We start from the raw sequence: 24,999 nt of genomic DNA on the forward strand, positions 1-24,999 counted from the left end.
TTGGGAATTTTATTTTTCCTTCCAGAGCTCCCAACGTGCTCAAGACGTGAAGAGAAGAAAACAAGATAGCCTCAGCCAAAAGGGTGGAAACAGCTTGCAGGTGCAAGACCCTGGCACTAGGCAACAAGAGTTTTAGAGAGCGAAGTTGGCATTTAGACCTTCCCTTTTTATCTCACGCGGCGAGTGGAAGAGACGGGAAGCCGCGGGCTAGCTAACGGGTAATTGATACAAGCCACACAGCATGAGAAAGAACTCACAAAAGCATCGCAGTTCGCAGAGCGACAACCAAGACCGGATAAGAGGTAACGACGCAAAGCAGAAGGTCTCAACGCGAGTAGGAAAGGAGTTTACCGGGAATAACTGATTCGGCCGGTGGCAGTCGCAAGTTTTTCGTTGGTCGTTCCGAGGGAAGACGGCGGCAGACACAAAAGCAGAAACTTCTGCGCGAAGCCCACAGTTAGTTCCGTTCTCGCACGTGGGTTAACAATTAATGTACACGACGCCTTAGCGAGTCTGAGAGTGAGAAAGGCTTAATGAGACTTAATTGCTTGGTCGGAAAGGGCAGCAACGAGATCCTCGAAGTAAAGCCCAGCGAGACAGCATACTGAAAGCCCCAAGCTGCAATACTACCGTCGTTGAGCGTTACCCCCCTTTGTCTGCGTTACCCCCACACAAACACACATACAAAGATCCCGTGAAAAAAAAAAATACATCAATCGTTCTTTGAAGACACGTGGAAGAGAACGAAGAAAGTGAGACTAAACGTGAAAGCACACACGGTGCAAATCACACCATTAGTGACGTATAGTGAACTCAGGAAGCTTGTCGGTGAGGCACCAAGCTGCTACGAAGTGAAAAATTCGAACTATCATCATCATCAGCCTGGTTACGCCCACTGCAGGGCAAAGACCTCTCCCATACTTCTCCAACTACCCCGGTCATGTACTAATTGTGGCCATGTTGTCCCTGCAAACTTCTTAATCTCATCCGCCCACCTAACTTTCTGCCGCCCTCTGCTACGCTTCCCTTCCCTTGGAATCCATTACGTAACTCTTAATGACCATCGGTTATCTTGCCTCTTCATTACGTGTCCTGACCATGCCCATTTCTTTTTCTTGAATTCGAACTATATATAAGGTCACCGAATTTGCAGCGGCTGCTCTGAGTAAGACTGCAAACAGGGTTGGCCCCACCCATCTCGTGTGCTTTCCGCATACCGTCTAACCTATATTACAGACTCACCGCGGCGGCTATGTCCAACCGCTGAGGGTGACGGTTTCTACTCCTAGCGAGGCGGAAATAAGAATAAAGGAAGAAAGGAAAAAGAAACGAAGAAATGAAAAACGCTCGTGTTCTTACATATAGGTTGAAGTCCCCAGCAGTCAAAAGTAAACCATTGCACTAGTACATATCACGCGCGTAGCCCCTGTGCTGATTTGGGACACTAAGTTCAATCAATCAACCAATTAATTCTACATTGTAAATTCGCCTCCGTACTATTACGTATATCGCCATGTGTCGAGAACGCCGGCCGGAAAGGGAAAAATTGTTCGCTGTTCGTGCATTGTAGCCCAGTTGCACTGGGGTAGGCGCAACCATTGAAACCGACGTAAACGTACATATGACGGCTTGTCATCCTTTTCACTCTTCGAGCAAACGCTATTGCTCAAGTCGAACAGCACAAGCTCTTTCGGTCGTCTCTGCCGTTTAAAGCTATAAAATTAATCATATACATTTAACGAAAGAGGAAGTGTTGAACCCCCGGCCCGCACGAACGTCTCGTTTCAAGTGAGCGGCGGCCATTTAGTCATCCGCACATATTTATGATTTAAGAACTTAACAAGTAGTACTATGCAGATACTGAGGAATCGTCGGCAAACGGGGGAGAACACGTGCGTGCTATATACCACAGAAGACACTGATAAGCTTCTTAAAGGAGAAGAAGCACATCAATCGGAGGAAAGTGGTGACACGAACTGGGGCGTGCACGCTACGTGCACAATAACGACATTTCCGTCAATGTATAGGCGATACTCAAAGAACACGCCCTTGGTTCAGCAACGATCTCATTAGGAACACGAGCCTCGCCATGCCAACGAAAGAGAGAAACGGTCACAACACGAGCCCTCCTTGAACTGCGTTAAGCCGTGCAGTTCGATTCGCGACCCACATGTATATAGAAATAAACTCCGTGTGCTGCACTGACAGGAACGCTCACGCGCAATTTCCACGTTGTTCGATAATACAGGTCAAAAAGGACGGTGAAGCTGGGGGAGGGGGGGGGAGTCTGCAGAAGTACCGCCCCTGGCACTTTGTGATGGGATCAGCGGTGGCTTAGGTTACGGAACGCGGCATTGCTACAAAGCGTGTGAAAGGTTTCGCTTAGCTCTTACTAGAAACCTGGCTGCTGCACGTTCCGCACAACATAGCCTCGCGTCACTTTTTTGCCAACTTCATATCTACTGGTGTACGACGATATTGCGCTGAACATCACCAAATATGAACGAGGAAAGTACATTACGTCGATGAAAAGATTCCGCCCGTGACGTAATGGTTAGAGCGTAGGGTTTCTGTGCTATAGGGGCAAGGGGCACCAATAATCGAAACCAACAATCGGACATTATTAATGCGTTAGCAATCTTAAGGTACTTCATTCACTTTCCGGGCGCTATCTATCTACGTATGTATCTCTGTCTCTAAAAGCTTGCCCACCTAGCTGTGTCGCTGAGTAGTCCATGGTCGAACGGGAAGCGTATCGAGTGGCTGTGCTGAAGGAACAGGGTTCGAAACCAACCGCCGCAACAACTTGGGCCCCTAAGTATGCGGCAATGTGTACATGCCTGCAAATCTACAACGAGCCTCTTTCACGCCGACCTAGGTGCCTGTATCTGCGGGACTGTGTAGGTATCGCTTTTAAATGAAACTATTTGACGCCGACTTGGAGCACTGTGTATGTGCCACTCGGTCAGTGCTGGTCATCGATGAACCTCTTTGATGACAATCTGAGTCCCTAGGCATGTGGTAGAGGTGTGCGCCGTCTTTCACGGCAACGCTTCAGCGCGCTGCGCCGTGGGTATGTGCCACTCTTCAATGAACTCCTCGCCAACTTGAGTCACCGAGTGCGTGCTGCAAGCGAGGGAACGATTCTCAGCGTTCGCAGCCACCGGCGCGCCACGCTTCTCGTCTCGGAGGCCACGCGCGGAGTTCTCGGCAGCGCCACTAGACGGCGCAGCATGTCTAAAGAAAGTAAAGAAAGCGCGCGAGGAGAGCCTGGTTGCCGCATGACGCGTTTCTCAGCATGCGCACTCACCGGCGCACCTCGCATTTCAGAGGCCACGCACGACCCTCACGGCGGCGGCGGCGGCGCTAGATGGCGCCTAGTATTCTTACGGAAGCGCGAAATAGTAATCCATAGATAACTTGTTCCGACGGTGGAAATAAGTTGTGTCGCCATATTGATTCAATGCTAAACACGTCACCGTTCACAGTCATTGTGCGATGAGTTCTGCCGACTTAAAACAAAATATTTCTAATGAAACAAGTGACATCTAGTGTCCCAAGTTGGCCACAAGGCCAGAAACTGGCAAACCGGAAAGTGGGAAAAATAGGCAAAGAAAACTACTGCTTTAAAACAGCGGTGCTGTGAAGGCAACCTTTTTTGGAAGACTGGCGTGCCTATGCCATTGCTGGAGCACCTTTCATTGCACGCGGTACTCCAAGACACATTACATACATAGACATTTAGTCAGGAGGCGGTCAAAATGATCATGCTCTATAATATATGAATTACAAGAGATGCATACAAAAGCGACAGACGTTCGTCATGAGATCTTAGTCGATTCGTAGTCACTGAGACATCCAGGGCAACACTGTCACTGACAGTTTAGTACACATGGTGATTACTGGAAATGAGGCATATCGATACCACTCTCGTAAAGCGACGCATGCATCAATTTACGTCAAATATATGTCCGAATGTAGAAAGATAGTTGCTTTGAAAACGGTAGTTAGAACTCGATTCTATATCGCATTGAACCAAAAATACAGTTCAATATTCTATTAACGGGCAGCCGGTCTATCGAAACAGTAATACACCGAGTAATACGTCTATTGGCACTGAATACGAAAAGTGTATTTTACATAGAATAAGCCGAATCGGTAGTGCGGTATGCTCTTGCTCGGAATCAGAAGATAGTGAGCGCCTGTTGTTGCACTACGTATACAAGAATTTAACTACACGAACAGCACCTTAACTGATTTGCAAGCATCGAAAATGGCGGTTAATTACTAAAGCGTCGTAACATGTTCTGCCTGATTTATGCCTCGTGGAAATATCACTATGCTGCAGTTTAAGGCTTCTGCGAAGTACTTCTTCATCTGGATCCTGCTGCAAACTAACCTTGTATATGTTGCATTGTAGACTTCGGTTCTTTGAAATACAAGTGAAGTGCAAGCGACAGCTCCGTAATCTTGGAGATTGCCTGCTGTGCAAATTCTGTGTATTGTGACATCCAATGGGATACTTCGAGCTTTATGTGAAATATGCGTTAGCCCGTTCCGACGTTTATTTTCGTGTTGCTTTATTATCCCATCTCGTTTGCTTGTGTGTTTGCTCGAGGCCGTCCATGTCTGCTAAACACTGTTTTTGTCTTGTTTGCTCGATTCGCTTGAGAGGGCCTTTCTTTGCTATGTAATGTTTTCCTAAAAGAAGGAGAAGCGGGCAATATTCATGATGCCAACGCGTCTCCTACAAGCGCATTAAAAAAAAAAAAACTCTGGTTATTCAGGGACCTCTGAAGGCTCTTAATGATCCATCCCTGATCAGCCAGTACAGAATTCAGGCTTTGAAGCCCGCACTAAAAAGAGAGCGCCCGTCAGAAGCAGCTGTCCGCCGCTACGAGTTCAAGACAATGCTTTCTGAATTCTGGGTATCACTTAACCAATGCATCGACAATACGCGAACGTAACAAGGACGCCCCAAATATCGAAGCACGAGTTGCTCATGCATTCGCTGACGACTAGACGGGTTTCACGATATTACCTCCTAATATCGCCATAATGCACGCATACTTTCAGCTGAAGCTGATTTATCTGCGTAACGTATGCGCAAACATGGTTACGAGCATGTTAAGGTCTCATTTGCATGGCCAGGCCCGTTATTCCCAGCCACTACACTTCTTCGTAGCTGGCAGCCGGTCGCTAGAACGGTAGCTAGAAGAGCACGTAAGTGGTCGCGTGGCTCATCACTATTCCACACATCGCCGTCGGCAACGCCTGTTTGCAGAGCTCCCGGTCAAAATGGAACGGCCCACTCACGGACGCGCGCGCAGGATGGACACTCCTTCCTGTGTGCACAGCCTATCGGCAGGCAGCGGTGTCACACCGAGCGTATTCACAGATCGTAAACAAACAAACAAACAAACAAACAAACAAACAAACAAACAAACAAACCCGAGTTCACAGGGGAGCTCGGGTGCTTCCGGACAACGGGAAGCTGGGGCACCCGTTTGATGCCCGCCGCGCTTTTCAAAAGAAGTATAGTTGCGCTCGGTGAAGTACAGGTGACCGGTGGACAGAAAAAGTAAAAAGAAATCGCCCCCGAGTCTCCGGGGATGCCCCTATAGTTTGTGCCCACAAAACAATCGCACCGCTCAGGAGGCACGCGTGAGTGTGTCATTTCGCGCAGACCCAGCCGAAACTTTCGCGGTCGGCGTTGACAGAACTGTTCTGTGATGCAGAATAGAAAACTTGCAGTACGCATTTTGTTTCTGCATTGCTTAAAAAAAACTCTTGTCGTTTCATTTCTGATAATTAGCGATACTTTGTTTCAAATATTCAAAAATACCAAATAGTTCCATTTCGAATACGGATAGTTTGTAATATTCGATTCGTTTTCCAAATTTCGCATATTAGCCCACCCCTACTTATCGATGCTCGTCAAACTCAGCAGGGACCAATACCCACGCAACCAACAGTACTGCGCGTGTTAGGCACTATAAGGGTGCGCTGATTAACTGATTTAAAGCGAAGTTTTGTTTCGACTCTTCCTTCGACTTTTCCGCTGCTGCTGTTGCTGCTGTCTTGCACGCCACGTTGTCAGAGTAGAAAAATCCTAGTTTGGGTTCTACTGGACCTTTCCAACGAGACCTACCTGCCTACCTAAACCTACATCTATACCCACCTACGCCTACCTACCCACCTATCTTAGCTTACCCCAACCAACCTGACTTACAGTCGGCCTGTGCTGCTCTCGGTCACTGCTGAGTTTGACGGGTATGTACCACTCCTCAATGAACCTCTTTCACTTGGGTCAATGGGTTGTCCTTGGTATATAGTATTTAGAGCATCCGGCTGCTGTGCTAAGGGAAAAGAGATCGAAACCAACCGTAATACCAATTCGGGTCACTGGTTATGCGGCATCGGCTACGTAATGCTCTTCAATGAACCTCTCAGACACCAACTTGGGTCACTGGGCAAGTGCGACTTGGTAAGTACCGCTCTTCAACGAACCTCTGTCACGTCGCCTTGGGTAACTTTGAACAGTTCAAGAGCAGCGCGTTTCCTTGCTCTTGATATTCAATAATCGCCGCGAGCTGTTTGCGGGTTGTTGACAGGTCACGCATTTAATTTTTACGTCTTTAAAGATTCTCTACAACACCCTAGTTAACAGCTAACACGTTGACAATTTGAACAACGATTAAAACGCCAGCTAATTGCTTGTATTTATTAATTCAGTGTCAGTGAGTAAAAAAAATAATTGGCGGTTTCTTCACAAGACACTAAACAACATGCACTATGACTCGTTCCCGTAGAATAATCCGTGAGTGTTAAAAAAACTCTGCGCATAATAAAAGCGACACTTCGTATACACAAGCGAAACAATATTGTTACGTGCGAAGGAGACCGTTTTTAACCCTTACGGATGAAGGGGACCGTTTACTTTAGGTCGCGATCGAAGGTGAGCGCAAGAGCGGCCAGCTGGTTAATCAACTCAGCGTCGTTCTCTTCTTCCTTCCTCCACTCGGGACCACAAGCACGTTCACTGGTCTTCGTTTTCTTCATGCGTGCCCATCACAGAAACCCCGGCAAGTTAAGATCTTACACGTTGTGGGTGATTCGTATACAAGACGCCCACATTACATATATGCGGGAAACGAACTAAACAGTGCCGCTTCCGTTTTGAAATTGTCACCCTCATTTTCGTTAACTGTAGCGCGCAATAACTGTGATGCCACGGCGCAACGCTGCAGCATGGGTCCATGCTAGCAAAGTCAGAGGCAAAGACGGAAACGAGAAGAAGCGGGCGAAATTGCTAATCTCATAACGCCCCTATTCATGGTGCCTGCATACGGCCTGCTATTTCGAGACGTTACCCTGCAAGTTTAGCAGGGAGACTCGACCACTCTTTGAGGTCCGGCTTGTTGCAAAACAAACTTGCCATTCTCAATACGCCCACCAGATTCCACAAGAGCGAACGGATTCCAAGAAACCTATCTCGTTAAGAAGTTAGAACGTAGCTTGGAAAACCGCCGGTCACATTAAGGAGTACGATCCTCTTATCCGAGTAGCCAGTGAGACAAGTCAAAGTATAACTTATATACGACTAGCTTCACGTTGGCCACGCCGCAAAACAAACAAACAAACGTCAAAATTCGTCAGCGTATATGGTAACGCTCCGCATAAGACACGCGCCCAAGAAACCAATTGGCGAGCGCCTCAATCTGCATCAACGGAGCACCGCGTGTCAAGGCACCTACGGGCACAGTGCGGCCGTATTCGTAACTCGCTGTACATTTGCCCCCGCTTGCGTCACGAAAACATGTTTCGCAGTTTCCGTCGCAACACTTGCGGAAAACGCACAGTCGATCGCTGCGGGCCCCGCGCACTAAAGGCACGAGCTGTAGGAACAACGTACACGAATGAGCATTCAGATTAATGGTTTGAGGTGAACTGATGCAAACTGCGCGAAAGCCGCGGCGTCGATCAGCTGAAGCGTCGGTTCCTCGCCGACCACGCATGACTCTGAACAAATGAAACGTACCTGTACAAGTGGTAAAACGCGTAGAGTTTCCTGTAAACACCACTAGAGCTAACTACGGCGCTAATGTATACTGGAGCTGTAGGTGTGGCGGTTAACCGAGAGTGGGAATGATGGTTAGTACGTATAAATTTACCTAAACTTAATCCCTTTGGCTCGAAACGGCTTCGTGAGTTTGCAGATTAGTCTTGCGGGCAAATTATTGCATTAGAAAGGCGACAACTCAAAGATTATATATCCGTGCAAAAAATTATTGCCTTCGTGCGTTTAGAAAACTACGATTGCTTCGAAATCTATGAAGATACAGCGCGATAAATAACGCCTACAGAACATCCGAAGCCACAATTATTAAACAAATCAGCGTATATTTACCCATCTTTCCCATCGTACACTGTAAAATAATTTACATCTACAAAAGTGAAAAAGGGTGTAAATGTGTCTCACACCCTTAGGGTGCGATTTATATAACTGACACCCTAAGGGTGCGAGTTATAGACACATTTACACCTTTTTTCACTGTTAGGGTGTAAATTATTCTACAGTGATATATAGCTGGAAGAAGCGCAGCACCAGAGTCGACTGCCGTTAATTCGACCCATCCGAGACCGCAAGATTTGATCGAATTATCCGAAATGGCGAATTCACAAACGACGACAAGATTACCACATTCAGATACTTTTTCTATAAACGACAATAGTTTGTGATGTCTCTCTGGTCCTTGCTCTTTAAGCGCGATTCAATCGTCATGCGGAGACGAGCGCCGACCATGTTAAAACGCTGCCTCCGCGTCGGACTAAAGCAAAAGTACGACAAAGCGGCTTCACGCCTAGAGAAGCAACAGCATCATTTGCTGGATTTCGTGTGTTTTTAAGCTTTAGCAACCGCAGTGGTGTATGAGGGAAGGCCAGCGGGGGTCAAATTAACAGAATAGCCACGCTCTCGCGTTCGAACTAACAGTCTTTTTTGTTTTGTTTTTTTTTGCCATAGCTAATGCATGGTTTCTCGCCAGGATTTCCTAGCTCATTCGAATTAGACGAAAAGGCGAATTATCCGAGGTAGAATTAACGAGTCAATCAAGTCTTGCTGGCGCCGCTACACATCTTTAACCTTCACAAATGACAAAACTAGGTAACAACTTGGCCAGTTACCTTGCAAGCGGTCGAAAAAGAGATGTCATGCAACTCCTCCGACAGCATATCCTCCTTTGACAGATGGTTACGTCATCAGGAGCTACACGTGATGGCGCTGTTCGGAAGGCAGAAGAGTGGTGTTGAATCCGCAACGCCTCACAAGTGCGTGGGTGTATCAGGTCGCGACTCACCAGCGGCGACACAGAACGAACGCGAAGGAGAGGATACTGATACTCAAGTGGAGAATTAAAGCTGGCTTTCTGAACTGCTACGGTGAGAGAGGTCATTTACATTCGTTACGTCCTGATGCGGTTTCGTGTCTTGAGGCGCAAGAGGAGAACGTTTCGAACTTTACGCCTACATGCGACGTCGAGAATACATCACAGAGAGGCGCGCGAACGACTTGCATGCACTGAAAGGCTCATCATGGCGCCGTTAAGCACACATTCTACGGAATGTGGAACAAACTCTTTCATCCTTTAATATTGGAGTGAAAGGGAAGTTTCCCAGCACGCCATCCCACAAACTGCCGTTACCTTCTATCAGCATATAGTCTGCTCATGAGCTTTTCACAGTGATTCGCCAAGAAATCTGCGCTGCAGGGAGTGCAGACACGCGATCAAATTCGAGCAACAGGCACAAACGCCACGCCTCTCAATCTCTTTTCCTCCCCCCTCTCTCTCTCTGCCTCCGCACTTCTCCAAGACAACCAGGCGGCCAGCGAGAGCGCAGCCTTTCTCCCGTTCCCCTCTCCTCGCAGTTTCTCGCGCGGGCTATCACTCTCTTTCTCTCCAAGCGGGTCCAGGCGCGCGTGAGCCCGCCCGCTCCCGCGCGGGCTCAAAAGACCCGGAGCGCGGACCCCGCGCACTCGGCCACCGTCCCGCGACCGGGACACACCGGCAGAGCGCTCTTCTCGGGGCGCGCACGGCGCTCTCCCCTCAACGCCTGCGCGGCGCACGCTTCCTCCGTAGCTACAGCGGCTGACTTGACGCGACGACGACTGTTTTCCAACAGGTGAGTCACACGGGTCAATTGTAGGTCGCACAGGGTTACCGAAGAAAACGACGGACTTCGAACTCTGGGCCATTTGTGTGCGCGAGAGTGATCGAAAGGTTTCCGGCAACGGATGAAGTTCGTGCCGTGGATGGGTCAGGGGCTACGTGAGTTCTGCTGCTGAGCGTGAGGTCGAAGGGTTCGAATCCTGGCCGCGTTTTTATGGAGGCGGAATGGGAAAACGCTTTCGTTAACCGTGCTTTCGGTGCACGTTAAGGAACCCCAGGTGGTAAAAATTCATTTGGAGTACTCTGCTATACGGCGTCTCCTATGGCATCTGCGTATCTAACTTTAGTATGTTAAACCAAGCTCAATCAATCAATCAATCAATCAATCAATCAATCAATCAATCAATCAATCAATCAATCAATCAATCAATCAATCAATCAATCAATCAATCAATCAAAGGTTTAGCAGCAAGGCACATTTCGTAAAGTGCGCTTGCTGACAACTCTGCCCACGGCGCGTATTCGAGCCAGCTACAGAAAGCTGGAGTGGCGGTCGAAAAATAATCCGGAGTTACCCACTGCGGCACCTCTAATCGTCCGTGATTTGCATTTGAACGTTCAGCCAGAAAAAGCCTAATTTTTCATTTATATTTTAGCGGAGAAAAAGGTTAAATACGTAGCCGGGGAGCCCGGAACCCTTTTGAGCCTACCGCTCAGACGAACCGCTCAGCCTTTAAGCACAGCTAGATTATAGAAAATTTTATATATACGGGTACAAAGAAGGTAAAACACATGCGCAGACAGGGGGCAATGTACCAGTGTCGGAGCGAAAAGAGAGTGAGACAACACCAGAGCGAATCCGCCTATATTCGGGCGCACTGAACAAACAGGACGCATACCTCGCATCGCTTTACACAGAAGGCGCAGTGCTGGAGCTTTGAAAAGGCGCTGCGTCTTTCAAAAGAAGAAACAATCAAAATAAGAACATGGCGCAGACCGAGGTTCCAACATGACTGCAAATACAGGCCATTTGACAAATTTTTGTAACGATAATTAAAAGTGCTATAATAATAACTACCAGCCCAAATTAATCACCTGCGGGGAAAGGGTCTTTGCCATAGAGCCGCGTTTACTGCACTTTTGCGTTAACAGTATATATACCGACTATATGCCTGCATACTTCCCCCGTTTGATTACTTGACCTAACCTAATTATGTGTCCCTATAGACTGCGTCTGGATCTCCTTGGTATATATGCACACCAAGTCTGTTACTCTGTGTTACTCTTCTGAACTCTTACATGAGCTGACCAACTCTGCTTCTTCGTTACAAACTCAACCATAGAATATTACATATAGTGGATCCGCCAACATTGCTTACTGTTGAACATTGTCCCGCATATTACAGTTGTTGAGCTTGTCGCTTGCCTTTCCGTTTCTGGTCGCACGCCTATTTTCCTTAACACAACAGTCGTCGAGGTCCGAGGCACCAGAGTCCGTGTTCACAAAACGCTCCTACGCTAAAATTATTTTTGAGAGTAAATACCAGCGAACACTGCAAGACGCTGCACATGCTATTGGCGAAGGCGGCCAGTCGATGGCAAATATCACTTACGAACGAAATGATTCTTGAATTCGGCCGCAGGATTTCTAATACGAGCGCCGCTTACATGAGTTGAAGCCCGCAAACATGCACCTCGCGTCCAACAAGAACCTCCCCTCCGCTTTGCAGTAAAAAAAAAAAAAAAGAAAGAAAGAAACAAAAACTGTGTAAATAAATATAGCCACGTCACCCGCTTACAGACGGAAATTGAATAAATGGATTCCGCTAAATGCTATTCAACAGTAGTTTAATATAAAACACATTTTAGAAGCCTGAAAACGGAACATATTTAAGCAACGACCGCGTCTCTCCCCCCCCCCCCCCTCCAAAGAAAAAAAAAAGAAATCGACGCCAAGCTTCCCATCCAATGTGACTGAGCGTCCAGTATTCAGAGTAACCAGCCAAGGGAAACCGAGGAATGAAACGATAAACAAAAGCAACAAGAAAGCAAGATCAGTAGGGGCAAAGTGACTCAGCGGCCTAAAATGAGACACTTAAATTTTGACTCGTGTCATCGCGCTTACCAAAACTTGCGCGACAATATTACTGCAGTTCGGGCTCCGAAGCGAAGTTCCGGACGCCGGATAGCCTAAAGCGACGCCGAAACCCGCTCAAATTGACCTAGCGCAACAGATATTCCCATCGCAACTCTCTTAATAGCGCCTCCACATTTACGTCAAAGTCACCTTCACACACACCCGCCAACGCTTCCGAATTTTCGGAAGGTTTAGGATTTTGGGTCCGTTTTACCGATTTTACGAATGCTGCATCAAGTTTTACAAAACATTAGTTACGTTTGCGAAAGTGTACGCACCACAAGTCGGTCTCTCTACCTTCCGTTGCAAGTGTTTTGATGGTGAAGGATGCAAACTCGCTTCGAGAAAGTTTTACAAATTCCTGAAACAGGTCAGAGTGGCAACAGCTATAAGTGGGTGAAAAAGTCACTGTGGGGTCTAGAAACAGTGTGTTGCTTACTCGCATTTGCTGTTCCTAGTTTGTTGTTGCTCGGTGTGCTGTGTTTAAAGTTAAATCGTCGTTGCTCAAGTGCGTACGTATCCCTGAACAAACATGCAATGAGGGCTAGTTTTCAAAATCAAAAAGAAAGAAAAAGCGTGAATGCTATCGTCTCCCCTCCCTCCTCTTGCGCAATCCCTCCCCGCTGCTTTCCCGAGATTTTACTAATTGTAATGTTTACAGATTGCCATGTATGCCTACACACTACCTAGCTAGCTGCCCAGAAGCTTCCACGTACCGCGACGAGTGCACAAAAGGCAGGCGCGCTTTTACATCTAATGTGACGTGCATGTTCTTGAAGCATCATTCTACATCAAAGAAAACTAGAACTTGGTTACTATTATTTCTGGCCATGGAATGCGCATTCGTCGCCTGCATCCTCGATCCACCTTCATATATACACAAGTTACCTTAGCTAACAGGTAACTGGTGCAATAATTATTTATTTACTAATTGGTGTGGTGAACTATCCACAACTAAAAGTTCGCTCCCGCGTGTCAGAAACGCTAATATGAGTTCGGCGTTTTCCCGCGTTTAATCGGCATTTCGCGGCATAAAACTCGGCGTGCCAAAATAATACGTTGTACTTTGTGGGGTTCAGCTACACAACTGGTATCACCGTTGCTACAGATAAATAAAAGCTTTTCCGGTAAACCTCCTTCCAACTCTGCCATCTGACGCATCATCGTCTGTCTCGCCAGTGCTAGATACAAGTCCGGTCTCTTCCTGCAAATACTTTTTTTTTTTGCTGAGCTCAGCTGTCGGGGAGCCCCAAAAAAAGAAAGAAAGATTCTGCAACACTAATTCCGCGTGGTAGACCGAAGAAAACAGAAAGGTATGCAGCTGCCTCGCAAGGGCTATATATGCAAGCACGAGTGCATAGAAGAGAGTTCTGAGTGTCCAGTATTCGAAGAAACGCAAGCGGACTGGGCGTTTTACAGGATGAGCGGAGGGGCAAACGTGAACAGCCTGCACGTTGCAGCTTCCGGTGCCGAGCTTCCCCGACAAACACAGCTAATATTGCAGAGACAAAGTATATTTTACTTTGCTGATGTGAATTTTCGGCAGCAACACGATCCAGACGCTGCCTAAACTTTGCCCAATAGCGAAATAGAATAAACTTCGTTACTGCAATATTGGCGCTTTGCTTCTCTCATTGAGCTCCATGCCACCAGGTAGTTGCACCGCGCAGGCCGTTCACGCTTGCAGTTATGCTCATCGGTTAAAACGCCCAGTCCGCTGCCAACATTTCGACGAGACCGATTGCCTAGCTGACATCCCGCAGCAAAGTGTCCCGGACAGGTTAGGGTGTGTCCACACCATGCTTACCCGTAGGGAGGCGGCGCTGACGTGGAGACGCTCTAAGACAGGTATACTTGCCCTCCAACGTGCACTTGTTGAGACTTTAGAACGTACTTGTGTTTGTTTCCTTGCTCATGCCTATATTTCCTACGAGTACAGACGGTGACTAGATCGGCAGAACGCTGTCGGCTCCAACGAATCATCGGTTTACATAATTTTAAAGGAGGGGTCTATAAGTGCCATCTTGCCAAATCACCGGGATTACGCCTAAGATTGTGCTCTCACATTTTGCGATATTTTTCTCTCTCCCTCACCGGCACGTTTGTAGAGGAGGGAGACGAGAGCTTTACAGCGGCAATTTAGGCTCTGAATCGTAGGCGATACCTCACAGAAACTGCCGCTGGATTTCAGTGAGGCTGTGAAAGGAATATTTGTGAAATATGTATATTCATAGATATATGAATATATGTAAAAGAAATTTCGCATGAGGCTAATATAGTCTCAGAGGGATATCAACATTATCGCAACGACTTTTCAATATCGGCGTATCCCCGATGTAAGCACATCTGTCAACGGAACACACCAATTTTGTGCCTAAACAGCAAAGTTTAGAGGTTCTTTCGATGCAACAGTTTATTCCTCACGGAACGACTTGGCGTAAGCGTTCGTTCCCCATAAAACAGTCACCCAAAGGCGCAATATTTAGGCGTTTAGCGGCACATGTACACACCTCAGCAGATCCGCCACTTCGCCCATATACACCCGCCGTGGTTGCTCAGTGGCTATGGTGTTGGGCTGCTGAGCACGAGGTCGCGGGATCGAATCCCGGCCACGGCGGCCGCATTTCGATGGGGGCGAAATGCGAAAACACCCGTGTGCTTAGATTTAGGTGCACGTTAAAGAACCCCAGGTGGTCAAAATTTCCGGAGTCCTCCACTACGGCGTGCCTCATAATCAGAAAGTGGTTTTGGCACGTAAAACCCCAAATATTATTATTATATTACTTCGCCCATATACGCAGCCGAGTTTTCTTCTCGATGTCGCTCTTGTTTTCCGGCTGTTTCAAAAACCCCAAACTCATCTTTCACTTCGCCACCCTTGAAGTCTAAGCGACAAAAATTAAGTCAGTCTTATTCGAAATGCTGCAACTGTAACAAAAACTTCCGCAGGAAATAAGTGACGAAAAATCATAAAGCCGGAGAGGAAGCTGTGATACACGAAAGAAAAAAAAAAAACGTTACTTGGTTTACGTGAGGTACACAGTTTGCTTAAGTTTGCGACAAGTACTTCGAGTAAAGTCGGTGATCTTAGAAGCACTTCGAAGCTCACAGAAGCTCGCAAAGCGCGCGTAGAATACGATCATTAACTTCCCTAAAGTCATCAATTTATATTTTGTGCTTGATATTCAAACTTCTGGCAACAAATATGGCGCAGCACGGTTCTCTGTCTTCACTACGATCACCAATCAACAGTAGAGCGAGAAAAAAAATATGACAACTCTCGCCAAATTGATATGCCTTGCCGTTAGGCAAATAATAAAGAAGTTCACTTAAATTTAACGCTAAAAGAGGACGAACGCTCTGTCCAGCTGCAGCGCATACTGCCAAGCGGCATCGGCAAGACGCCTTCGCCGTAACCATACTCGCCGTGGTTGCTCAGTGGCTATGAGCACGAGGTAGCGGGATCGAATCCCGGCCCCGGCGGCCGTATTTCGATGGGGGCGAAATGCGAAAATACCCGTGTACTTAGATTTAGGTGCAATTTAATGAACCCCAGGTGGCCGAAATTTCCGGAGTCCTCCCCTACGGCGTGCCTCATAATCAGAAAGTGGTTTTGGCACGTAAAACCCCATAATTTTTTTTTTCGCCGTAACCATCGGGACCCATTCAATTCCGATTCATGTCTTTCACACTGCAATGGAGTTCCACAATCCGGAAGGTTGATACGTGACTCGTGTGGCGAGCACAGGATTACCGGGTGTCGTGTTCTCCATCGGAAGCCAACGGAAGGTCTCGGAGCTAGGGCACGTACGCCCTTAGATTTTTTCGGGATCCTCTCGGTACGCGCCTTTCTCACATCGCGAGAGACGTGAGCAGATCGGATGGCGATTCTTTGAAACGCAAACATTCGCGACAACGGCTGACGAAGCCCAAAACGTGTCATGCAACCGGCGGCGTCTCTTGAAGGGACAATTACCTGCCCCCCTTTCAGCGGGGCGGGGATCAGCAACAGTCTTTGGAAATGCTTCTTTGTATACGTGACACTTTCGGTTCTGGAGAACCGGAGAGTCAACTCCCAAGAGGGTCGGCTGAATGTCTCTCGAAGCACTTCGAGTGTACAACATGTGCACACACAGTGTAGAACCGTGCGGGTCTCTTCGGCTGATGCAGTACAAATATAGGCAAGAAGTGAGTGGCCCTTTAGATCGCGGTATACTCTCCGTTCGCAGCGGAAAGAAAGAATTGCACTATATGCTGCGTATCAAGGATCCGCAGGGTTTTGTTGGATACTATGCAGCTTCGAAACAGGTCACTGTCTCGTAGCCGTATACAGCATCTGCGTTTAGTTTCGGAACATAGTGCCCGTAAATGAAGTTGTTGTCGGGCCGCATACCAGGGTCTATGTGATGCTTTCGTTGCTGGAAAGCGTCGGAGTTTATAGAACGAGAGCGTTTATCACCGTTTGGCGCTTCACAGAGGCACACGTATCCCTGAGCATGGCATGACGATTGATCAGAGAGCTTGCGTAGTGGCGTCCAACCTTTCGACATAACGGGCCAATAATGGCGACGAAAGTGAGATGTGCCCTTGTATGCCGCTTAACTTACAACGCTCAGTTTAGGCGCATTTTATAGCACGGCAAATAAATAAATAAATAAATAAATAAATAAATAAATAAGTAAGAAGATTACAGCATATCCAACGTACTCGTTGGAGTCAACGTTTAAACGAAGCTCTCATGAAACGTGTCAATTAAAAGCTAAGCAAAGACACAAATGATGCATGCAATCTTCTTTTCCAAGTACGCGTAAGGAACTCTTCTCGTTCTTCTCCCATTGCAGAAGATTTTTGTGGTATTTGCGCGGTAGGCAATGAGAGCTTTGCCTTAGAACAGGAAAGGTACGCACAAAGATATGCATGGGCCAGGCTCCTGCTGATCATAGAACGCTATAGATGTCTCAGCTGTAGTTGGTTGCCCCGACGTCACTCCGCGTTACGTATTTGGGTTTCTAAACGTTATGACGTTATTCCAACAAGGAAGGCCTGGCACCGGTACGCTCCTTAATAGCGAATTTGAATGGCAGATTCGGAGCACTCCCGGAGCCGCATTTCCTGCTCTCTTTGGAGCAACACTGTACCAACGGCAGATCGAGTGCACCGAATGAGTGATCCAATGGAAGATTGAGCGCGCTCACGGAGGTGAGATCACTCCGCGGAGCCGCCAAAACTGCTCGGCCAAAATCGGAGCGGACCGGAACTCTCGGCCGATGCCTTTCCTGCTTCTTCTCAGCATGCCTCTATTTATGCCCGGACGCCGGTATCGACAGACGCAATGGACGACGCGATATCGCGCCGCGCGCTTTTGCTCGCGCTGTCTGAGAGCGACCGCAGTGAATGTGACACTTCAAGTACGGATTCGTGTAGCGCTGAATCTGACAGCGACGCTGAAACCACTGCTTGCGAGCAAGCCTTCGAAATCATGTTTCGTATTCTTGCCAAGAGACCAAAAGTCGTCGAGGACGTCGGCTGGTTCGTACATAAAAAATGGCTCGTACATAAAAATACAGCGTCCAGGAGGAAAAGTCGCGTCTACACAATGCAACAGGCATGATTACCTATCAATAACATTGCAAGCAGCCTGTGTCAACAAGAGCCGTTTCATAGATGCATTTATTGGAAGTTCAAGCAAAATTCATGACTCTTGTGCGTTCCGGTTGTCACCCCTAGCCGAGAAACTCCGTTCCATGTGTGAGGATAATTATCGCCTTCTCGGGGATGCATTAGAATCGATTTCGACAGCTAATGTACATCGAACTCCGCACTGCAGACTGGATTAACAAGTTGCACCCTCCCTGATGTCGCGCTGCATACTGCACAATCTTTCCAATGACTTCGGAGACCTACAGAGCTAGATGAAGCAAACGATGCAGCAACACCTGTTGACATCCAATGGCAACGACGCACATGCGCTGACAGTGAGGTGTCTACTGAAGACCCAGCACGGCGCAGGCTGGGCGAAAGTGACAGCTGTAAAGTACTGTAGGTGCCTCAACAAAGCTTGCACTGGCGCATTTTCTTTTCGTTTTTTTTTTTGTACCAAGCACCTTATAGCACGGTTATGACAGATGTTTGAATAGAGAAACATTTTATTTACTTAATAAAGCACGTTAAAAAAAAAGAAATTGTCATTTATTCATCCTTCGTATTATTATCCAAAGAGGATGTTTCAAATGTGCCATTTTCATGTGTGTTGTTCCGCCTTTTCTTTGCGCAGTTCTTTGTATACGCGCTTTTCTTTATATTGCTGTTTTTCATTAAATCTTCCAACTCGCGCTTCTTCCTGCGTTTGCAGATGCTCCGTGTTCAAAAAAAAAAAAAAAAAAAATCTCAGTTCTCGCAGCCTTGCACTCGAAGGACGAGACATATTTGGCTTAGATTCTTCTGATTGGGTGTTTCGCGATGAGGCAGCAGAAGTATAGCTGCTGCAGAAGTGCGCTCTAATGCAGATTCCTTCGGCTCATGTGGCTCGCTTGATGAATATTTGAATCCGCGGACGGGAGTTTCTTCTTCGACACTATTCCAAAGCTATCTCGTAGCTGGGAGAGCTCAATACTGTAATGGAGCAACCGTATTTATTTTCTTTTTCTATTTCCTCCTCACAAGGGACATCTCTGGACGAACTTCCAGATTTGCGCTTTTCAGCAACAGCAGCCGACTTTCTTCTCTTTACCGTTTTATAACAGCCGCAGCGTTGGTCACCTGTTCTCACGACACCCAATGTCTCCTTTGTGTTTGCTGCAATGCGGCAGAACAAATTTCTATTTTTATTTTTCGTTGGACCTATTATAGGGAAAATACTGCTCGTAGTAGTCGAGCAGAAGATTTGTTTCTCCTCGTGTATACTCACGGCTTGTTCCTGTAAAACGCGAATTCCGTCATCTTGCACAGACGTTACAAATAGGCATCAGTGAAAGAGGCATCAAAGTGAGCGATTGCTCACTTTATGATTGTGTTCCTTCACTGCTGCATTGGTGATTGCTGCACTCCTGAAAAAAATTTTATATGATTTGTTCATTGCTAGTATTGTACAAGCACACGCGGCGGCTATGCCGTAATGTTTGCGCGCACTGCAGGTTTAGCAAGCGAAAGTTATTACTGCTGAATTTATTAACTTTGATTTGTAGGATTTCGTGCTTAGACGTGCGCCCGCAGTGTACCATTGCTATCAGTGCCCTAGCAACAAGCTTGATGGTGCGACCCCTTACGTGCACTGCCACACACTCACGCTACTTTCGGAAAAGGAGTGTTCAATCAAATGAATGGTATTGCTGAACAACCTTCCGCGTCATGCACGGAATACCAACGCTCGTCATTTAGGACAGCACTACGCGCGAGAGCCAAACGTATTACTCACCCTGATTGGCATGACTGGCCCCGCCCACCAGTGATGATATTAGAAGGCTGACGGTGGGTGCGGGTGGTTGGTGATAGGTTGTAACCAGGATCGTTACGGTACAGTCTACTGATTCCGCTAGGCTCCAAACTACAGTGGCTGTAGCGTAAACGTGGAGGTAAGCAACCGGAAAGAATAGCTCTGAACATGGCAGCCTGCGGTTTGCTAAGTCGTGTCCGTCTGTTGCAAAGCCGGGTTGTCCCCCAGAGAAAGGGCTGTTTCGCTTCGTACCAACGTTCCAGCTCAACAATGCCCTGTAGCTCGCTCTAATCCCGGCACCCGACACTGAGCCGCTCGGTGCCGCCACCACATGTGTCTCATTAGTTTCGCCTCCCGTTCACCTGTGGGTGGCACCGCTCGTCCCGTCCCCTTGTGCCTTTCACTGTGCTTCCAGTACGTCGTAGTTTCAATTGTCCCTCTACGTACCATCTTCGAAAGTGTCTTCTTTTCGTGACAGACGCCGACAGTATGTGCAGAGCCACAGCACGAAAATCAGCGATTTGTAAAGGCATGTTATTTCGTTCGCGCTTTTTGTTTGTGCGTTGCTTCAGTTTTCTTTTACTTTGTTTAACGTTTGCTTCAGCGCTGCCTTTTAGGGAATAAATCTTCTACTCTGCGTCTCTCAACGTCCCCGTAGTGTCGTGCACGCTGTTCGGACACGATGCCCCACGGCGAGGCCATCGCAGCGGGCGGAGACATAAGACGATAATCCCCTCCGGCACGCTAGGGACGCTGGGCAGCTGCATATCCGGTTATGGATGGATGGATGGATGCGTGTTATGAGCGTTCCCTTCGGAACTGGGTGGTGGGTTGCGCCACCAAGCTCTTGTTGTTATACTGCCTAATGTCCTACCTAGGTTAAAAAAAAGAAAAAGAAAAACTACGATGAACTTCTACAACCAACTTTCCTGACCCCCTACTATGAACTTCGCTTTTGTGCATCTCCGTTTTTTGTCGTTTCCCTACTTTTCTTCCACCCATCTTCCAATCGCCTCTTGCTAATCTCTACTGCGGACATGTTCACTTTTTCCCTGCCCTCGCTGAGCCAAAGGGCTTCAAGGAGGCCAGTGGAGCCTAAATCGACCGCTGGGCAGATGCCTTCACATTCTAATAAAACATGCTCCATCGTTTCGCTAGCTTTACCGCAGCAAGCACATGCTTCTTCTTCCTTCTTATATCTTGCTTTATAGGTGCGTGTTCTGAGGCATCCCGATCTCGCTTCGAAAAGTAATGCGCTTTCCTTTGAGTTATCATAAATTGTTTCTTTCCCGATTTCGTTTCTTTTTTCTCTTAATTAAGTAGTTACTCATGGCAGGTTTCCATTATATTGCCGCCACCCGTGAGATTATTTCAGCCTCTCTGACTTTCCGCTTGACGTTCTTTGTTGCTGTTATCTGGTGTTTACGAGAACCCCCTTGCCATACCCTCGCTCTGGCTGCAGGTTTGCTGATTTGGAGGGGTCGCTCCACGCCGTAGAGACCCCTGCTCGCTCGCGGAGTCGGCCGCCAACTCCGACTCTGACATCGGAGTTCGATTAGACAGGTTCTATTCTAGTATATTCCGGTACACTGAGACCGGTCATAAGGGCTGAAACAACACCTTTGATGTCGCAGTGAATGGTTTGGCAGGAAGTACCCGTAGTCACGCGATCTTTGTACACCGCAGTGTGGCATAGTTTGCTGTATCTTTGGTTGAAGGCAGCGAGCAAGACAAGAAGTGCCGCGGCACTTTTCGCGTGCTCCTGCAGACTTCTTCTCGGTTTGAAAAAAAAAAATAATCTTTACGTACGGACGTATGGAGCAACAGAAAAGGGCATCAGGAATATTTAATGACAGCCAAAAATTTTTTGTCGGACAATTTTGCTCTGACGATAATATTTGCGAATTAACTAATACTACGTGATCACGTAATAAGGCAAAGTACACAAAACTAGCCTGATTTGCTTCAAGCGACGACAAAAAACATTACTTCGGTTCTGTCCAGCTACATCGCACTCGCATATCTTCTTCAATTTTTTTCATTCTTTTTTGTTTTGACGCAAGTTACGTGGGACACCCTGTATACGTCTCAAAGCAGCGACGCCTATCGGTTAGGCAGCACAGTATACGATTCAACTGCAGTTCAATGCTGGGATGAACGTCCGTTTATTAGAAAGTACTGCAAGGAAACGGCTGTGCATTCAATTCCTCGACCGTTCCGGCTCCGTGCCAACATCAAACGACCTTTACAGGCACCATCCGTAAAGAAATTAGATAAACGCGACGTTAAAAATTGAATAACACTTGCCTAAATAAACAATAATAAATTATGGGGTTTTACGTGCCATAACCACTTTCTGATTTTTTTTCAACATTATGGCGTCGCCATCTTTGGAAGACAGAGTAAAGGCGCACTCGTAGAATACCGATGCTCCCGGAGCTCGCGAGCCGAGACCACGCTTCCCCAGCGCTTAAGAAACCAGTTCATTCCGGTCCGCTCCGAAACGTTGCACGCCGACCATACCGCGCATTCCTGAATATTTTCCGGAATGAGTTTGCACGGCTGGTCATTCTGCCATTCGTCGATGCCGCTCGATCAAACTGCACACGGTCAATCGACTCGCGTGGTGAAGACTCGGCGAGCTGCATGCCCGTCCGCGGATGCGCATATAGGAATGCATGTCTATAGACTCCTCCGCGTTTCAAAGCGAATACGATAGCGAACGAACGACGTGATTTCGAGTTTGAGCGATCCGCGCAGTCGCTCAATTCTAAAGTTTCTAACTGTCGCCAATGAACGCGTCCGCGCACATCCCACAAAATAATACGCAGTTCAATATGCAGGCTTGCTCTCGGCGGGTAAAATGCGGGTGCCCAAGAACTTCAGAAGTTGAGCCCTTCCCGCCACCCCTTCAACGCCCCCCCCCCCCCCCCCGTAAGCTGTTAAGAGGCAAGCTCCTTCTACGGATATCAGATCAACAAGTATGCAAATTATCGTTCGCCGTGGTAGAACGGCCAACAGCCTCAAAGTAAAAATTAGGCGGTTCATCGCATTGTTGCGATTTCACATTGATTTCACCTTATATTGCAATAGCATGATGCAAATTCAGGCCAGCAATGTAACCATACAGATTATATACATAAATCTGGCCCTGTTGCCCCTATAGTCGTTATATTTACGACGCTGCCAGTTTATGTTAGTTCCTGTATTATACATGCACGCTCTGTTGTAACAGCAGTCGTCGGGGCTGGGACCCATGCCAGGCTTTGTGCCTTTAGCCTCAGCCGTCATTCGTTTGAATGGATGAGAAATAAAATTTATATTTTAAGAAAACTTAAAACAGTGCAGTTTTAAGCAAAATGTTGGAAGGTTACCTTTGTCGAGTATATGACAAGTATCACGTGTTTGATTTTTATCTCTCTCTCTCTCTCTCACGCGCGCATACGCACGCCTTTCACCCTCCCCACCACACACACACACGCGCGCATGAACGGACGCACACAAACACACGCACACCATCCGTAACAGCCGTTGGTCCGGAAACGACGTGCCGGCTCCACATTTGCTGCACCAGACGTTCGCGCGCCCCTACCTGGTTGTTGAAGGGCTTCGTAATCAGTTCTCGTTGCCGCATTTAGAAGCCGCTCTTGTCTTTTCGCGTACTTCATCCGCGTTTTTGTTTCTTGCGTGCTCCACATTTACATCCGCTTCCCGTTAGAAGAGCACGGAGGCCGCCCTCGGCAATTCTTGAGCTTGTGTAAGGAAAGCTTCGGACCGCACTGACGCCGCCGCTAAATCGTCGGCAAATAATCACCGAATGCCTGCAGTAACATGCACAGCAAGGGAAGTCCCGGTGATAAAAGCGCTTTCGGAGTTTCCCCAGGGTATCGCGGGCATTTCCAACACCGCGACAGCACGAAAAGCCACGCCGCACGAAAAATGCGGGTGTTTCCTTTCGAAAAAATCTCCCACGGCATACGCGCTAGATCACGGAAGCGCAGTTAACGTTGAAAGCAGCAGCGTAAACAGGCTGATATACCAGCTTATTAATCGCTCCCTTAAAAACTGCAACAACAACAAAAAAATATGACTAACTGAAAAAGCTACAGAATTCAAGCTGAGCTGTACACATTCGAGGTACATTTTACTTGTGCCGAGCAGAAACTGACTTTCGAGAGCGTCAGCTTCGACTCGGGACTCGGATGTTCACTTCGCGCGTGCGCTCACACACACGAACCCACTCACGTACGCAGGCAAATAGACATGTGCCGCACCCCGAAACGACAACACCATGTACGGATATGCTTTCTTACAGCGAAGCCGCTTATGGCTCGGCTTCCGTGCATTTTTCGTGCGCAAAAAACCGTGAACCCATCCTGACGATTCCGAGCGCCTTGCGTCTCTAGTTTCATTTCCTTCCGCTCTCCCGTGATGGCGGTCCCGTCGAAACGTGACGCTTGTCTAGTTTCCTCCGGCTCCTCGGTGCGAATGACAACACATGCGTGTGCATACCTTTCGTCGCGATGACCACCGACCAGGACAATAAATGACTTCGTACCTTTGTTCAAAATTCTGTGGCACCTCTGTGTAGCGTGCTAAACAGCTTCGCTGGTTATCCATCTTCACAGAGTGGAATGGCAAATCCTTTTTTCTTGCGTTCCCTTTTTCTCTTAAACACGTGTATCGCTTGTCGGAAAAATGGAATCCGCTACTGCCTCTGCAGGAGAGGTGCGAACCTTACCGATTGACAAGAGAGAAAGAAAGAAGGATACGGCATTTGTGCTGAATTACATTCAAATAACAAGGCCACGTGTGACACAACCGCGCACCAAGGGGCAGCCATTCAATCTAGAGCTGCTACTAAAGACAATGCGCTCCACCACATTCTTGCTCTACCTTAGACGCTATCTTTATAAAAAAAAATTATTACTCTCGCAATCAATAAAAATGTGCCCTAGTCGCTCCCCTTCCCCCCACTTACCCTTTCACATTGCGACAGAACGTGCGAAAAGCAAATGACAATGCCACACGCGGACTGCAGAAACTGCCACGAAACTAGCACGATACTACATAACGAAAAAAAAAAAAAAAACGGGGGGGGGGGGCGGTGAGGAAACTACCAAAATTACCAGGGACGCCAGGTGACTTTAATCCGGGGCTCACTCCCACTACGATCTCGGAAACGGGCACTATGTGAACGAACGGGAAACTCGCTCGCTCGCCATATCCTGCTAGGGCTAATAAAGCGACAGCGACGCCTA

General features: G+C 47.6%; 2 protein-coding genes across 3 annotated transcripts in view; one reads left to right on the forward strand and one right to left on the reverse strand.

The window, feature by feature from the left end:
• The window catches only part of LOC142582860 (uncharacterized), a 147,771-nt gene that overhangs the window by 64,937 nt on the left and 57,835 nt on the right, over positions 1 to 24,999 (reverse strand). The gene's annotated exons all lie outside the window — the stretch shown is intronic.
• The window catches only part of LOC142582858 (uncharacterized), a 51,616-nt gene continuing 36,667 nt past the window's right edge, over positions 10,051 to 24,999 (forward strand). Inside the window, exon 1 of the mRNA XM_075692943.1 lies at positions 10,051 to 10,182. The gene's annotated coding sequence lies outside the window, so the exon portion shown is untranslated. The remainder of the gene's footprint in view (positions 10,183 to 24,999) is intronic.

The sequence above is a fragment of the Dermacentor variabilis genome, chromosome 5 (assembly GCF_050947875.1).
Source record: "Dermacentor variabilis isolate Ectoservices chromosome 5, ASM5094787v1, whole genome shotgun sequence".
In the NCBI taxonomy this organism is placed as follows: domain Eukaryota; kingdom Metazoa; phylum Arthropoda; class Arachnida; order Ixodida; family Ixodidae; genus Dermacentor; species Dermacentor variabilis.